General features: G+C 48.7%; 1 pseudogene; it reads left to right on the top strand.

Annotated features, from left to right (window-relative positions):
• The window catches only part of LOC136115646 (dynein axonemal heavy chain 9-like), a 108,910-nt pseudogene that overhangs the window by 26,938 nt on the left and 64,599 nt on the right, over positions 1–17,373 (top strand).

Genomic DNA, 17,373 nt, shown 5'->3' with positions numbered 1-17,373 from the left:
ATGGATACCCAGGCTGGTCTTGTGGGTGTGGAAGAGGAGACGCAAGAAGGATGGGGCCATTCTGTGGCCTAGAAAACCGTGAATTTCCTGACTGTGAACTTGCCTGGAGGTAAGGAACGCAATAAGCTGAGAAGGGAGGCTGTAAGCCAACCCTTTGTCTTCTGATCCCAATCTTTAACTATTTTCACTTGGTTTATTTAAAAACCCTTTTCTGAATTTTAAAGTTCTCTTGTTTTGAGATGACCATTTGTAGGGCAGAGGTGTAAGCAGTCCACTTGGAAGGACTCATCCACCCAAGGTAACATTATACAGGCCACAAGGACTGAGGCTTCATGCATTGGGATGAGCCTTTGGCCCAGGTCTGCAAAGCACCCTTGAGCCCTTTGGCCTCAGAGAAGAGGGAGGAGAAGGTTGCAGGGCTGCTAAGTCTCTCACGCACTCCATTTTTACCTTGTGATTATTTTGAGTTGCTTCAGATGACAAAGCAGCCCTTGACAGAAGGAGAAAATTGTGGCCATGCTACCAGCAGCAACATCCGTCTGTCTGGTTTCTCACCCCCCGCAGGGCTGGTACCTGTGTGCTCATTGCCATGAGTCCTCAGCTGTGGGCAGCTCTTGTAGGACAGACTCAGCCCCGCTGTATTTCAAAGTGTCGTCTTTTTCTTCCAGGAAAACCAGAGCCTCTTACTTGCAGACCCAGCATCTGACATCTGGAAGGCCTATGTGGATTACGTGGATGAGATAGTTCTGGATGGATTCTTCACTGCCATTGAGTGCTCACTCAAGTACCTCCTCGAAAACACAGGTAACTGCTGGTTCCTCAGCTCTGGCCGTGATACCATCTTCAGTCTCACCAAAAGGAAGTTTCTGTTTTGTGCTTTGACTTGTGGTGGTCTTTCTACTCTGCCTCTTGCATTGTCTACAGCAAGTGCTGGAGGAGCCTCCAGACTCAGAGGGTAACTCTGTCCCCTGGTCACTGGAGCAAAGCCTTGCTCAAGGGAAGGGACAGAGATGACTGTGCACCATTTGCTGGGATTTGTGAACAGACAAAATTGAGGCATCATTCCAAGTCTGTTCTTGGGCATCAGCCATCTCCTGACCTCCCATGCACAAAGCATCAAGGTGACACAACCTTTCGTTTGTGGAGAGTCTCAAGAGTTGGTTCTGTGGATGAAAGACATGAAAGAAAAACCTCCATCACTGAGGAGTGAGGAGAGGGGTCACCAAAGCAGAGCTCCTGCCTAAGGCTGCCACGGAGGGTCACTCTGCTGAGAGCAGCTGTGTCCAGCTAAAGCACATCTTCAGAACGCTTCCCTCCTGGATGTGGAGGCACACTGAGCTGGAGAATTGCATCCAGTTCCTCACCATCTTGTTAAAAACAAGCACAGAATTTCACATTTGTGAAACCAGTTGGTGTTTTATTTTTTCATGCCTTTCTCCACTAAATTAAAGAGCCTCTTGGTTCCTGTTGTTTTTCTCCTCTTTAAGTACTTATGCGCTGTAATTGTTCAGCTCTCAGACTCCCTTTTGATTAGCTGAAGAGCCTGGTCTCTTTAAGGCTTCCCTCCACAGCATTTTTCCGGTCCTTAAATCACTTGTGTCTCATCTGTTCTCCAGTATCTCCTGTGGGTACCAGAACACCAGCTGGTTTGGCAGCCTCCCCTCTGCGTTGTATGCAGACACAATGTCACTGGACCCAGCGAGTGGGTGTCCCACCTGCCTGGTGTCCCTGTGGGGCATGTGTGTGTCTTGTGGTGGGATGTTAGTGGTGGCTCTAGATCACTTTTCTCCCCTTCAAAAATAACCTGGCACCTCTGTTCTTCCCTACCAGATCCCAAGGCAGGGCTTCCTCCCCTGTTTGAGGTGCAGCTGGATTTGGTGATCCCAGATTTGATATTTCAACCCTCCTTGGACCCTGGCACAAACGATGGCTTCTACGACGTGGTGGAAGGTCTTCTCAACGACATCTACCAGATCTCATCGCTGGTGCCCAGGCTGGCTGAGCACAGCGGCTTCCTCCACCACCAGGTCCGTGGCTGTGGAGCTCCCTCACGCTGTGTGGCAGTGAGGAGGTGCCACGCTGCCCCTGCATCACTGCGAGCTCCTCTCCTCTTCTCTCCAGGCTGACATGGAGGACATGGCTGACCTGGCCGACATGCGCCATGAGCTGATGGGGCGTGTGCAGGCCGTGATGGCGGCCTGCTGTGATTACCGCAGTGCCTTCGACCACTACTCCTACCTGTACGGGGAGGACAGAAAGGAGTTCTTCCGCCAGTTCCTCCTCTACGGGCACATTCTCACTGCGGCAGAAATCGAGGCCCATGCAGAGAACGGGGTCCCTGAGTCACCTCCCACGCTGCAGCAGTTCCGAGAGCAGATTGACTCCTACGAGAAGATCTATGAGGAGGTGAATCGCATCGCGCCCATCAGCGTTTTCCAGAGTTGGATGAAAGTTGATGCTCGGCCTTTCAAAGCGTCTCTGCTGAATGTGATTAAACGGTGGAGCTTGGTGTTCAAGCAGCATCTCATGGACCACGTCATGCACAGGTAGGAACCGTTCTACCTCTTCTTCCCAGAACCAAAGTGGGTTTCTCTTGTGTTGGCTGGGCTTCATCATTTCACACTGATAAGCAAAAGGCTAATACAGGAGCAAGAGGAGGGGGCACACACCCCCTGCCAGCTCCATCGCATCTCTGCTAACTTTCATCCCCTCGTCTCTGCTGGGAGCAGCTGGTCCAGCTGAGTGTGTAAAGTGCAAACAGTTCCACGAACTCGGTACCATCGACATCCTGCGAGCTGATGCTCCTACGACCTACTGTGTGGTGTTGGACAGGATGTCTGTTTGTCTGTTCATCCTGGTCCAACTAATCTAATCTCTTCTAGGGCTCTATGCTTATTTTGTTGAATTTGCCATCAGTAAAGCTGCATTAATGCCATGAGATACTTGCTCCGTTTCTAAATGCAGTGCTCTTTTGAGTGCACTCTTTGTAAAAAAAGTAATTTGGGTTGCCTGGCATGAGCAGTCATGGGGAGGCAGTTTCAAGGTTACAAAAAGGAGGAGCTTTGGATGTAAGTTTTGAATTAACATGTGTTCCCTGCTCTGAATAGCTGCTCAGCCGCCTGGTCTCTGCAGGATGATGTGTTAGGTGATTTATTTGAGTAGTAGCAGCTGAAGGATGCCACAGGGCTTGGATGCTTACGAAGAAATATTTACAGACATATGTACTAGTGAAGGCTGCTGCGTGTGGTGGCTGCTGTGATCTCTTGTGTTCTTTTCAGCACGATAATTCCTGTGCAAAGAGGTTTTTGCATAGGTTAGAACAGGCATTTAGGAGTTCTTATTAAGAGCTCCTGACTCAGCAGTTTAGTCTTTAATAGGTGAAGTGTTTAGGGCTATGTTTTGGTCCAGCAGCATCCACAGAATTTAAGCGGGCACTTCAAAAGTAAGCGTTTTGAGAAGGGAAGAATGGAAAGGACCAAAGATCCAGGAGCCCATCAAGCTCTGCTAACAGTGTCCAGCAGCTGGTGAGATCAAGAAGCAGGTAGGGAAACTTCCCCCAAATAGTCTCCTTGTCTCTAACCATTCATACCTGAGGACTTTGAGAGTCATGGGTTGTACCTTTGTATCTAAAGACCTGGATGGATTTTTTTTCTCCCACAAATGTTCGGTTGCTTTTCTGAACCGCTGTGAATTTTTAACATCTGCATCCTTCTGCAGCAGAGACTTACCCTCTGAAATAAGGCAGCGTGCGAAGAAGAATCCCTGTTTGTTGTAGCTTTACAACCTACCAGGTTCATTTGTTGAATTCTTGTATTGGAAGAGATGACATGAAAACTGTCCTTTCAAATTCACTCTCTTCAGACCACAGACCCGAGCTCACAGGTCTCCCTTATAGAATCATAGGATAGAGTCATAGAATCTGTTTGGTTGGAAGAGACCATCAAGATCACAGAGTCCAACCATAACCTGACTCTGGCACTACCCCATGTCCCTGAGAACCTCATCTATATGTCTATCCAACCCCTCCAGGGATGGTGACTCCACCACTGCCCAGGGCAGCCTGTTCCAAGGCCCGACAGCCATTTCTGTGAATAATTTTTTTCCTAATACCCAATCTGAACCTCCCCTGGAGAAATTTGAGGCCATTTTATCTTATCACTTGCTACCTGAGAGAAGAGACCAACCCCCTCCATGCTCCAACCTCCTTTCAGACAGTTGCAGAGATCAGGTCTCCCCTCATCTCCTGTTCTCCAGGCTGAACAGCCCCAGCTCCCTCAGCTGCTCCTCGTAAGACTTGTGCTCCTCAAATGCCTTTTCTCCAACCTGTGAAGTCCCAACCCATTTATCCGTTCCTCACAGGAAGCTGTACCACATCTATGGATCCCTGTGAGCATGAACTGTGGCTCTGATGCCCTCAGCATGTTGCCATGTGATGGGCAGAGTTAGCCAGGCCTTTCCCTCTCCGTGCCAGTCCAGCTGCCTGGATGATTCCGGTAGGAACTGCTCTCATTTGGTGCTTTCCTGTTTTGTGTTCTACAGCTTGTCTGACCTGGACGAGTTCATAAAAACTGCTGACAAAGGTTTGAGCAAAAAGGTTGAAAAAGGCGATTATGATGGTTTGGTGGAGATCATGGGGCATCTCCTGGCCGTTAAGGAAAGGCACAGTGTCACCGATGCCATGTTCGAGCCCCCGAAGCAAACCGTTGAACTGCTGAAGACGTATGAGCAAGAGCTGCCGGAGGAAGTCTATAAGCAACTGGAGGTGGGTGAAAAGCTGCGGTGGACACGGCGGTTTGCCAAGTAGCCAGCGTCAAAGAGTATGAGCTTAAGAGCATTGCAGGAATATTTAAAGCCCCACTCCCTGTCATTAGAGGGCCTCAGTGGATAGTATTTTACTATTGTGGGATGTGCCTTAATAGCTCTAAATTTTGGAGTTATATTGAGGTTTTTCTTTTAAAGCAGAGATTAAGCCTTTTGTTATGTGTGAAAAACATAGAATTGCCTGCTCCAACTCTCAGCGATTACTCTTGAAAAAAATTAATGCATTTTCAAATACATCTGTTAATTAGTTTGAATTTTAATTATTTTTAAATAAGCCAGTTCTTGGCAACTGTGGAGATGGGAAGGATAATGTTGGCAGAGGAGTCGCCTTCTCATAGGACTTCAGTCCTCCACTAGGTCTATAACACCCAATCTGCTTGACCCAAAGGACATCGCTGGGAGCACGTTATGAAAGTATTTCAGCACCTTTCCACATCTGGCCCTGATGAATCAATTTTTCTTTGGGGAATTCTTCTCATTTCTGGACAGGGGACCATGAGGTGAAGGTTGGAAAAGCCTGTGGGATGCCCAGCCAGCCTTGGGGAACTGGCAGCAGTCACCATGTTACGGTGGAGGAGCGTGTGGCTGCGTACTGATGGATACCCCTTAGTCACGGGGCGTTGTGTGCAGAGGGCTCTGTGTAGGACACCAGGTTTAAGGCAGAGCTTTTTGGGGAGAAGTTCCTCCCTCTGCTGCAGGCTTGGATGGGACCTGAGCGGGGTTCAGCAATCCCCCAGTTTTCTGCTGGTGCAGCCGTGATCCACGGATGGTTGTATCACCAAATCTGACACGGGTAAGGGTCCTAAAGATAACTGGATTCCTACAGACACCCTGAAAAACAGAAGAGCTGCATTAAATGAATGTTTTGGCTGCTACAGCAGCTTCAGTTCAGCATAAAAAATGGTGCTATGGGGAACCCAGCTCTGCTGATTCCTCTGCCCAAGAGCTGCTTGCTTGGTGCCTGTTTGTGCGTGTAGATTTGAACAACTGATTTATTTTTCTGACAGAAGAAATGAGGTATGCAGGGCAGCCATTCAGATGGAGGAGATAACAAAACAGTTTCGTTCTTTCTGGCAACTGACAGCAACACATAGTTGAATAATTCATTCACTGCTGTACACAGTAGGAAAACCAAAGTAAGTTCCTCCAGGTACCGCTCCCTTCATGGCCATGAAGATGGATGGGCTGGAGCTGATAGTTTGTATGAGAAGGACAAGGAAGCAGCTCCATGTGTGCCCTGCTATGGTCATGGATAGTGATTTCTACAGAGACTGGAACATGAAGTGCCAGAAAGAGACCCCTCAGGAGGGACTGGCCCTGCTCTGGCCGCCTCTGCTGCCTCCAGGTTATTTCGCTTCTTTGCATAGTGTTGGTGCATCTCCATTAGTCTTCTCAACTATGTGCACCGGGATGAAAAGAAGCCCAAAGTCTTTCCTGTAGGCTGGCACAGTACCTGGGGAAGTGGGAGAGCAAAGCTGTGGGACTTGAGGACAGCAGAGCCCTGGCTGGTGTCACTGTCTGGGGTGAGGATTTGGCTCGAGAAGTCTAGTGAGAAGAGAAGAAATCAAATCTCTTTCTAAATAAAATCCCAGGTGCAAAGGGTGGATTGTTAGCAGTGCTGTGCACCAGCAGCTTGGATGCAGTCCTGAGAAAGAAACTGTCTTATTTAGTACTAATATTATACAGGCAGGCTGGAGGGATTTGCCCCAGAAAGCTCTGTAGAAGTCCTTCTGGCATAATATCTTCTGCTCTAAGAGCTGGCTGGAAATTTCCCAGGCTCTGTTTCTTAATTAGCTCTGGGAAGCCGGACGATCTGATGAACTTGCATCCTCAGCCCACCCTCCTGCCTCCAGCCAGCTCTGGGTCCCGCTGGGCTCGGTGTCAGGAGAACTGTGCTCTCTCAACCACCGAGCCATCCTGGGAGCCCAGGATCTGGTCTGGGACCCTTCTTCTGAAGTTATTTAACATGTTTTTACAATCAGAGCAGTCAGTTTTAAAGTCTCAGTCTTCATTCGTCTTCAAAATTGTGGATAACTGCTAAGTTTTATCCCAAATTGTGTTTAGCTTTTGCATCACAACAAAACTTCCTTGCAGTTTTAGGCATGGAATCTGTTGCTTTTCCTGTTCTGTGATTGTCCGTAAACAGATCAGTCACATCTTATATCAAATAGCAAATACTGCCTACCGTCATTTAAATTTTGCTTGCAGGAGCTGCCAGAAAAATGGAACAATATAAAGAAGCTGGCGATAGCTGTGAAGCAGCATGTGGCTCCTCTGCAGGCGAACGAAATGACAGTTGTGCGCAAGAGCTGTGCGGCGTTTGATGTTGAGCAACACAGATTCAGAGAGCGATTTCGGAAAGAAGCACCGTTCAGGTACAGTGAAATTATAACATCAGAGAAGCCCTGAGGAAGAAAAGCTTCATGGGATCATCTCGGAGTGTCCTGAGGATGTGTTCTTGAACCCTTGCATACATTTCCTACCTGCTCACGGTGTTGTATCTGTTATGCCCTGGGTGTTTTGTCCCTGCAAACACTGTAAGGTGTTAGCAAGAGATTCAATCTGGATGCTGAGTGCACAATATTGCTTAAAGGGGTTGTCAGCAGTGCCATGTGGCTGCACCATCAATGGGTACTATAGATGTATCATGTCTGCTTTGTGTCTCAGAGGCACCATTTGTTTTATGTTTTCTTTAGAAGTTGTTACAATATCACTTATGAAGAATAAACATTTCTTTCTAGGTTTGACACCAAAAAGCCTTATCAACTGCTGGATACAAAGCACATTGAGATTAAACAAATGGAGTCAGCCATGACCTCGATTTATGAATCAGCTGGTCTGTTTGAAGTCATAGTGCCAGACTATAAACAACTGAAGCAGTGCCGAAAGGAGCTGTGTCTTCTCAAAGAGCTCTGGGATATGATCTCCCTTGTGGGCACTTGCCTTGATGACTGGCAGACCACCAAATGGGCGGATATTAACGTGGAAAACATGGATCTGGAGTGTAAAAAGTTTGCAAGAGAGATTCGGAATTTGGATAAGGAGGTGAGGGCGTGGGATGCTTTCACTGGGCTGGACAGCAAGGTGAAGAACATGCTGACGGCCCTGAAAGCTGTGGCAGAACTTCAAAATCCCGCCATTAGGGAAAGGCACTGGAATCAGCTGATGCAGGTGACGGGTGTGAGGTTTGTGATGGACTCGGACACCACGCTGGCTGACCTCCTGAAGCTCAACCTCCATAACTTTGAGGATGAGGTTCGTGGCATTGTGGACAAAGCGGAACGAGAAATGAGTATGGAGAAAGTCCTGAAGGAGCTAAAAATGAGTTGGAGCACCATGGAGTTTCAGTATGAGCCTCAGCCCCGGACGAACATCCCGTTGCTGAAGTCAGAGGAGGAACTCATAGAAACTTTAGAAGACAACCAGGTGCAGCTGCAGAATTTAATGACATCCAAATGTATTGCTTTCTTCTTGGAGGAAGTGTCCATATGGCAGAGGAAGCTGTCCACAACAGATTCCGTCATTTCTCTCTGGTTCGAAGTGCAGCGTACGTGGTCTCACTTGGAGAGCATATTCATAGGCACAGCTTCCTAAGGTATGAAATCCCAAATCCTATTTTTCCTGTGTGGAAAGCGTTGAAGAAGAGCCTCCATTACACAGAAGAAGGTTGTCTATGTTGCCGTGTTCCCCCAAGCAGGACTGTTCTCTTGCTGCATTGCTTTCTTGGAGGCTCCCTTAATGCTACAGCAGTTTCCCCAGTGTTGCCCCAGGATGTTTTTGTACTGTTGGTTGTGCCTGAACCCTGCTGAGAAACTGTTTTTCCTCCCCTCCACCATTGCACAGCAGATGCAGAGTTCCTGGAGGCTGAGCAGGAGGCTGCTGGCTTCCTTCAGTGATACAGGCATGTTCCCTCTTTCCTTGGAGGGGAGAAGACGGAGATAATTACTCAGATGGTGCAAATTGTCAAATCAGAGCTGGACCAGGCAGCTTTGCAGTATCCGCTTCCCTGCCTCCAGTGCTGGTGCAGCAGGAGAGCAGCTCTTCTCCCACTTCAGCTTCAGAAAATTGAGCAGAGTTGTCACTGATGCCCTCCTCAGGGTTGTGACCTCCTCAGGGCTGTCTTTGAGTCCAGCTTCCAGTCTTATTCCCTATTCTCTTGATTATTTAGAAAATCTTCCAAGCTTGTTCCTGGCCCCGCTGGACCACTCGCAGCCCTGTGGAGGAACCTGCCTTTCACTCACGAGTGACCCACAGTTGGCTGTGTGACCCCCGTCCCTGTTCACGAGCAGCATCGCTGACAGCACCACTGTGGGACGAACACCCACGAGGGGATGTGCGCAGCCCATTGACCCCTGGACAACACACTGTTCTGTCTCCAACCCTGCACTCTGCTCTGCTTGGACTGTTCCTCCATCTGCTTCAGAGAGCACGCTGTGCTGAGTGTCCTGGGGGCAGTTTTTGGCCCCTCACACCAAGAAAGCCCTTGTGGTGCTGGAGCAAGTTGAGAGAAGGGAATGGAGCTGGTGAGGGGCTGGAGCACAAGTGTGATGGGAGCGGCTGAGGGACCTGGGGGATTCAGCTGGAGAACAGGAGGTGAGGGGAGACCTTCTGATCTCTGAACTGCCTGAAGGGAGCTTGGAGCCAGGGGGGTCGGGCTCTGCTCCCCAGGAACAAGCGCCAGGAGCAGAGGAAACGGCCTCAAGTTGCGCCAGGGGAGGCTGAGGTTGGATCTGGGGAACAATTTCTTCCCCAAAGGGCTGTGGGGCATTGGAACAGGCTGCCCAGGGCAGTGCTGGAGTCACCAGCCCTGGAAGATGTATAGATGAGGAACATGGTTTAGTACTAGATTTAGGTTATGGTTGGACTCAGTGATCTCAATGGTCTCCTCCAGCTAAATGATTCTATGATTCTGGGCACACCTCGCTCACTGGGCAATATATACAGGTGCTGATAACCAGTGCCCTGAGGCTGTACCATGTGCCAGCAAGCTCTTAATATCCAGGAGCTATCTAATGTCAGGTATGAAATTGCATCATGATTTACATTTGCATCCTGCTGGGCAGCTGTCTGCATCTCAGTAGCTGTCTGGCAGTGGTATGAACCATAGAACCATAGGATGTCCTGACTTGGAAGGACCCATCAGGATTGTCAAGTCCAACTCCTGTCCCTGCACAGGACACCCCACAATTCACCCCATGTGTCTGAGGACATTGCCCAGTCTCTCCTTGAACACTGTCAGGTTGGGCTGTGACCCCTCCCTGGGAGCCTGTTCAGTGTCCAGCACCTCTGGGTGAAGAACCTTTTCCTCATGTCCCACTGACCCTCCCTGGCACATCTTCTGCCATTCCCTGGGTTCTGTCACTGTCACAGAGAAGAGCTCAGCCCTGCCCCTCCTGCTCCTGCTGAGGAACCTGCAGCCCCATGAGCTCTGCCCTCAGTCTGCTCTGCTCCAGCTGAGCAAACCCAGGGACTTCAGCCGCTCCTCATACGGTTTCCCCTCCGAACCCTTCACCAAGTTCATGTCCCTCCTCTGGACACCCTCCAGTAGCTTTATCTCCTTTTCTCCTGTGTCCCCAGCCCTGCACACAGTGAATGCTGCAGGTGAGGCCGCCCCAGCACAGAGCAGAGCGGGACGATCCCCTCCCTGCCCGGCTGGCCGTGCTGTGCTGGATGCACCAGGACACGGGGCCCTCTTGGCTCCAGGGACACAGGTGGCTCAGTCAGCAGCTTCTCTTCCGTAAAAGAAAGACTGAAGCTCAAAGTCTCTGTAGCTGAGCACCCTCAGGATGCATCCAGGGCTGGGGGGATGTGCTGACAGGCTGTGGGATGCTCACCTGGAGCTGGATCTGTGGCGTGAGTGTAGGGAGGGCTCAACCTTCCAGATGGAGCCTTGCTCCTGGGGCTGAACACAGGGTAGCGTGGAAGTGTTACCTGGACTGCTTGGAACACTTGTTCAGTGTCCCGCCTCACTTAGGAGGCCTGACCTGGGAAGAAGGGAGGAGCAGAGATGTTTTGAACATAGCTTGCTTTATTCTTCAGTGTTTAGCTCCAGAAATTCAGAGTCCCTGTTAGATATGGAGCATAATTGTTGATGTGGGCCTCCGGTGCTGACATGGGGTTTCCATACCCTCATTGAAGGCAAGGAAGGGCTCTCCTCTACAAGAGTCATCATACCCGTTTTGTGGATGGGTGTTGGGATTCCTGTGCTGTAGCAGGAGGGGAGGAGTGCACTCACATGAGGCTGGGAGCCTTTCCACGGTGTGGGAGCATCTCCTGCTGCTGCAGCCAGGGAAACTTGGTACTTCACCTGGACATGGGAGAGAGAGATTTATGAGGTTTTCCAAGGGGAATTAAATCCCATGAAAATGGTTGGTCCTAGACATTGCCTCCTGCATGGAGCACTTTATCCACAACCCCTTTGGGATACAGTGCCAAGAAGGCAAGTGCCTGTTTGCAGACTAGTTTCAGGCAAGTCAGTGGAAGAGCCATTCTGGAATGGTGGAGGGGTCCCTGTCTGCACTGGACAGAAGGTTTTCCCCTCAACCCAAAGACAGCACCCAGAGGATGGAGACCTTTAGCACAAAATCCATGTTTTACCATGAACATGTTTGTGTTGCTTTTTAGGACTCCAAACGCTTTGAAGGGATTGATGCGGACTTTAAAGAACTGGCCTATGAAACTCAGAAAACCCCAAATGTGGTTGAGGCCACCAATAAACCAGGTCTGTCCCAACAGCTGGAGGACATTCAGAGTAGGTAGGTACAACTTCAGTCCCAGGATTTTGTCAGAGACTGGGATCAGCTCTAATAAGTTGGTTTAACCTGTGCTCCAAGGCTTTCCTTCTGGACTGTGCGTTCTTTGCATTCACACATTGAGTCTTTTTATTCATGATCCATCACCCTGAAGCCCCCAAGGTGGATTCTGGCTTTGCGTATGTGCAAACTCTTATCTTGAATATTGATTTGCACACATACAAAGCTAGGCACTCAGTTGGTTTTAATAACATGTGGCCTCACTGCCACCCCAAATTTGGTGTCTTAAATATCTATTTAGCAGTCCAAGCAGGGATATCTGCAGCAGAGCTGATCCCATGTGCTTTAATTAACAAAATTATCTTTGTGTGTGTACCCTTCACAGACGGTATAACTAAACTCCCTGAGAAAGACCTTAATGTCCAGAGATGGATACAGTTCTCACCTAACATATGAGCTACTCTACCTGGAACACACCTAACAAGTTAACGTGATAGCTGTTGTGTCAGTAATAACTATCCATTTAAAATAGAGATCTAATTTTACTTCCTAAACAGATAAGGCCCGTGTTCCCCACAGAGGACTAACTGCATGTTATTTATGAACTTTGAAAGCTCAGCAGCAGTTTAACATGTAAACACTGAGAGATTCATTTTAGAACGGAGCAAACAAGTTTCTTTTCAGGCTTCACAAGCACAAAAAGCTGAGTAGGTTTGAATCAGACTTTAAAATGTGCTCATTAGAATAAAAGCAGTTTTGGAAACTTTCATCCTAGTGTGAAATCACCTGTGGCAGTTGAGAGCTTGTCTAAAACAGTAAGTCAGACTGCAAAGCCTTTCTAGCCTCTTCTTCCACCTGTGTTTCTGCTTTTTGGTGAGGATTCTCTGACTCTTTGTCTGTTTGACCCTTGGGAGTGGAGAGAGATCTATGAGTTACTATGTGCTTTGTTATCTATTTGGAAAATGCTGTAAAGGACCAGCCTGCAGGCTCAGCTCATGTCTGGCATTTCCCCATGGGAGGGGAGAATCTGCTCGATAACCCAAACTGTAGCACGACACATTAAAGGATATTCACCCGCCTGTCCTGGGCTCTATTTTTCTGCTCTTCTCCCCAGGTTGTCCCTGTGTGAGAAGGCTTTGGCTGAATATTTGGACATGAAAAGATTGGCCTTTCCCAGATTTTACTTTGTTTCTTCAGCAGATTTATTGGATATTCTTTCCAATGGCACCAACCCACAGCTGGTAAGCCTTGCACTATGTCACCTTCACATTTTCCAGCTGTCAGTAATGTCAGGGTGGAAGATGCTGTCTAGGGACTCAGCTGTAGCTTATCCTTTCTTGAGTGCCTTTTCTCCCACCCTCACTTGGATTAACAAGAACTCTTTCACTGCTGGCCTTCATCTGTCGTCTCTGAAAGGCAATGCGCACACTGTATGTTGTCCCATCTGTCCCTGGTGATGCTTGCAGATGGTTCTGAAAGCACTGCACAGAGCAGAGCTATGTTCTTGATACCATAAAAACAGTGGGTTTGTTTCTGCTGGGATACAGTGAGGTTGGGGGAAACCATTTCTTGAGGATCTCAGCCAAAACTTGTTGCTGAGCTTGGTTCCCCAAGCTGGGATGCCAGCAAACAGCATCTGTTGTTGAAAGAGCCACAGACCGGTCATTCAAATGTGACAGTGTTGACAACCGAGGGCTTGGAGACGTCTCTGTTTTTAGGCAGAGGAGACATCTGCTAGTCAGCCACTTCTTCCTTCCCCCATGCAAAGGTCTTTGGGATGGCCTGTTTACAGGGGAAGAGCAGAACACAGCCTGGAAGAGGTAAGACAGCTGGTGGTCAGACAGTGGCTGTGGCCAAGGCAGGACTTCCTTGGGTTGCCACCCACCCCTGCACAGCTCTGCTTGGCCTTGTTTGGGACGCATCTTTTATTCAGAGGTTGGTGCATAAAACCAGTCAAGACGTTCACAGCAAAAGGCGAGTGTTGGATGATGAACAAAGTCCTAATTCTGTCTTTTGGTAGCGAGTATTTTCACTTTCTTCAGGCTTTCCACCATTTTCAGTATTGATGTGAGCACAGGAATGGAGCAGGTTTGCATGTGTATTTGGAAATGCTGTTGTTTCCCTCTAACCTTTAACGCTGCTTCTATCTGTGTCTGCTGCTGGGTGATTTCAGCCCACAGAGTATCATAAATACATAGTTGATTGATATTTAAAATGAAGAGGAAAAAAAAAACACAGGAAGCAAAGATACTGTGTTGAAATGCTCTGTTGAGTAAGAAGAAATTCCTGGTGTTTTCTGTTATTCAAAAGTATTTGCAGTAAAATCAAAGTAAATGTCAAGCAGTATCATACATAGATACACTCTCAGCCTTCCCAATGTAGTTTCAAAGTCTGATGATTCCTAAAGGAGGATTAAATACACAATGACATTATCCTCGTGAACTGGGTGCTGAACTTGTGCAGATTCAGGTGCGCTCGGGCTCTGGCAGCAGGATCGCAGCAAGTGCTGGGGTTGTGTCCGAACCCTCCAGACTGGACAGGGTCTGGGAAGGGGCAGCTGGGGATTTGTGACCAGAAGCTTCTACATGTAAGAAAAAGTTTCTACGGTTTACTTACGGTTTGAAAAGAGATAAGCTTATGGCCTCAAGATACGCTTAATGGCCTCAAGTTGTGCCAGGGGAGGTTCAGATTGGATATTGTAAAAAAATTCTTCCCAGAAAGGGCTGTGGGGCATGGGAACAGGCTGCCCAGGGCAGTGCTGGAGTCACCATCCCTGGAGGGGTTTAAAAGACATTTAGACGAGGTTCTTAGGGACATGGATTAGTGCCAGAGCTAGGGTATGGCTGGACTTGATCCTGAGGGTTTCTTCCACCCAAAATGATTCTGTGATCTGGGGGGATGCTGAGTGCCCTGTGCTTCTCAGAGTCACTTAGCACCTCCCCGGGTTTGGCCCTGCTTGTATGTGTGTGAGAAGCTGCGTCCACTTGCAGCACAGCTCATGAGAGGGAGGGTTGTAGTTCTTTGTGAGTCAGTGAGTCAGAATTAGATGGACAAATCCACCTCCACCCTTCCTTCTCTGAAAGCATCAGAGCATTGGGCATCTCACGCAGAATCCCAGAATGTCAGGGTTGGAAGGGACCTGGAAAGCTCATCCAGTGCAATCCCCCCATGGAGCAGGAACACCCAGCTGAGGTTCCACAGGAAGGGGTCCAGGCGGGTTTGAATGTCTGCAGAGAAGGAGACTCCACAACCTCCCTGGGCAGCCTGGGCCAGGCTCTGCCACCCTCACTGAGAAGAAGTTTCTTCTCGTATTTAAGTGAAACCTCCTGTGTTCCAGTTTGAACCCATTCCCCCTTGTCCTATCACTGGTTGTCACCGAGGAGAGCCTGGCTCCATTCTCCTGACACTCCCCCTTTATATATCTGTAAACATGAATGAGTCCCCCCTCAGTCTCCTCTTCTCCAGCTCCAGAGCCCCAGCTCCCTCAGCCTTTCCTCACACGGGAGATGCTCCACTCCCTCCAGCATCTTGGTGGCTGCGCTGGACTCTCTCCAGCAGTTCCCTGTCCTTCTGGAACTGAGGGGCCACAACTGGTCACAATATTCCAGGTGTGGTCTCCCCAGGGCAGAGCAGAGGGGCAGGAGAACCTCTCTGACCTACTGACCACCCCCTTCTAACCCACCCCAGGTACCATTGGCCTTCCTGGCCACAAGGGCCCAGTGCTGGCTCATGGTCACCCTGCTGTCCCCAGGACCCCCAGGTCCCTTTCCCTCATTTCTCATCTCCCCTATGGGAGTTTTTCTACCTCTCTGCTGTAATTGAGAGAGGCAGCTCCTGTCTGGGACTGCTTTGGGAGCTTCCCCTTTCTGTGGGGACGTCAATCCTAGGAGAATCTCACCTTCATTGGCGTGGGGCGCGCAGTGATGCAGTTGTGTGTTACGCAGTGGTCTGGAAGAAGTGCTGGTGACCTGCTCAGCTCCCAGCAGGCAGATGCTGATGTTGAGAGCCCACAGCATCTCCCTGTTGGCTTTGCAGACTCAGATGGAGGTGAACAGGAAAGAACTGAATTATTCTTTTCCTTCTGGAAGAGTGCTTTTGGTGAACATGGTTGTTCTATAGGAGGTCTGGGCTGTTTATCATAGGTCTTAGGCAGAAATAAAGATCTTTCTTCTCCATGAAAGAGAATTTAGGATATTTCACTAGCACAAAATCAGTTTCTAGTAGTGGAAAAACAGGAAAGTTCATAGTGAAGAAAACTCCACGTTGTGCTGAGAATAGGATGAGGTGGAGAAATGGCTACAGACTTCTCATCACTACATGTAGGGAAATTTGGGGTAGGAGTCATGAGGTGTTTCAATGTTTTCTATTCTTTTGCTCTGTATGGAAGATTTCCCAATGGAGAAACATGATTTATTAAGGCATGTCTGTTTTCTAAATTACGTAGAAATAGGTGGAAGTATTACAAGAGACAGCAAGAGGCTTTTGTTGGCAGTATGTTGGCCACATTTGAGAAGATGTGGTGCTACCTAGATATCCAAGATATTTTGTTAACATGATTTTGCTTGTGACATGTATAGTGATCTTCATTCCGCTCGTCCTATCTCGGTTGCTTTATTTATACAACCCGTTTTGCAGGTGCAACGTCATCTTTCCAAACTCTTTGACAGCTTGGCCAGGATGAAATTCCAGCTGGACTCTGAGCAAAAGCCAACCAAGGTTGGCCTGGGAATGTACAGTAGAGAGGAGGAGTCCGTCAGCTTCAGCGAGCCCTGGGACTGCAGTGGGCAGGTGAGAGGGAAGTCCTTGTCTATCAAAACTGTCCGGTGGAGTCTGCTCCCCTGCCCCTCGTGTGAGATCCCTTGCCAAGACGTCATAGAGCTTCACTGCTCTCCCCTGGTGCATGAGAAAAGCTGGAAGAGGTGGTGATTTAGTACCTCCTTACACCACAACCTTTCGTGTCACTCTGGATAGGTCCTCACTAAGGGGGGACGTGGATGTCGCAGTCCACTGTGAGAGAAAGAGCTGTGCCATTTTTCTGACTAGGTTTTTAATTTGATTTTTTCTAAGACCTTTTGAAGGTTAGTCTTAAAGCTTGCTACAAATATCCTCGGTGAGGGAGGGGATGCAGACTGAAAAGAGACTAAGCTATTCCATAGTACCTCTGCACGGGTGTGTTTGGCAGGAGAAGGCCTTTTACCTGTTTCTCAAGTCTTCATTATTTCATACCACGAGTGAAAGTATGAAATGTAAGAATCAAGCTACTGCTCAGCTTATCTATCCTGGTAGTTTCACCTTTCTGCACGGTCTATTACAGGAAGCTAAAGTACGTAATACCGGCTACTGAGCTCCCCAGCAATGGAGCTTGCTGCGTTCAGTCTGTCTTCTTGTTGAGGGCTTTGCCTGTGAAATATGAAATTCAGCAGGAATTGTGTTCCCAAGTTCGGCAGCATCTTTCTTCTGCTGCTGGCAGACTGCCCACGTCCCACCAGGGATTCTGTCATGGCCTGGAGGTGGAACACACCTGACCAAATTATTCATTGACGGAGTTCATTTTGGTTCCTCCTGTAGCTAGAGTTCAAGAAAAAAGTCTGTCTTCTGTTCTTGGTGTCTGGAAGTAGATGCTAATCCTACAGTACCAGAATTAGCCAAATCTACCCAGTCTGAAGGAGGCTGTGAGGTTTGGTTAACTCATAGAATGTCCTGAGCTGGAAGGGACCCACCAGGATCATGGAGTCCAAGTCCTGTCCCTGCAGTGACAACCCCACAGGTCACCCCGTGTGTCTGAGGACGTTGTCCAGTC

The sequence above is a fragment of the Patagioenas fasciata genome, chromosome 22 (assembly GCF_037038585.1).
Source record: "Patagioenas fasciata isolate bPatFas1 chromosome 22, bPatFas1.hap1, whole genome shotgun sequence".
Lineage (NCBI taxonomy): Eukaryota > Metazoa > Chordata > Aves > Columbiformes > Columbidae > Patagioenas > Patagioenas fasciata.
This window is presented reverse-complemented; position numbering and strand designations above follow the sequence as displayed.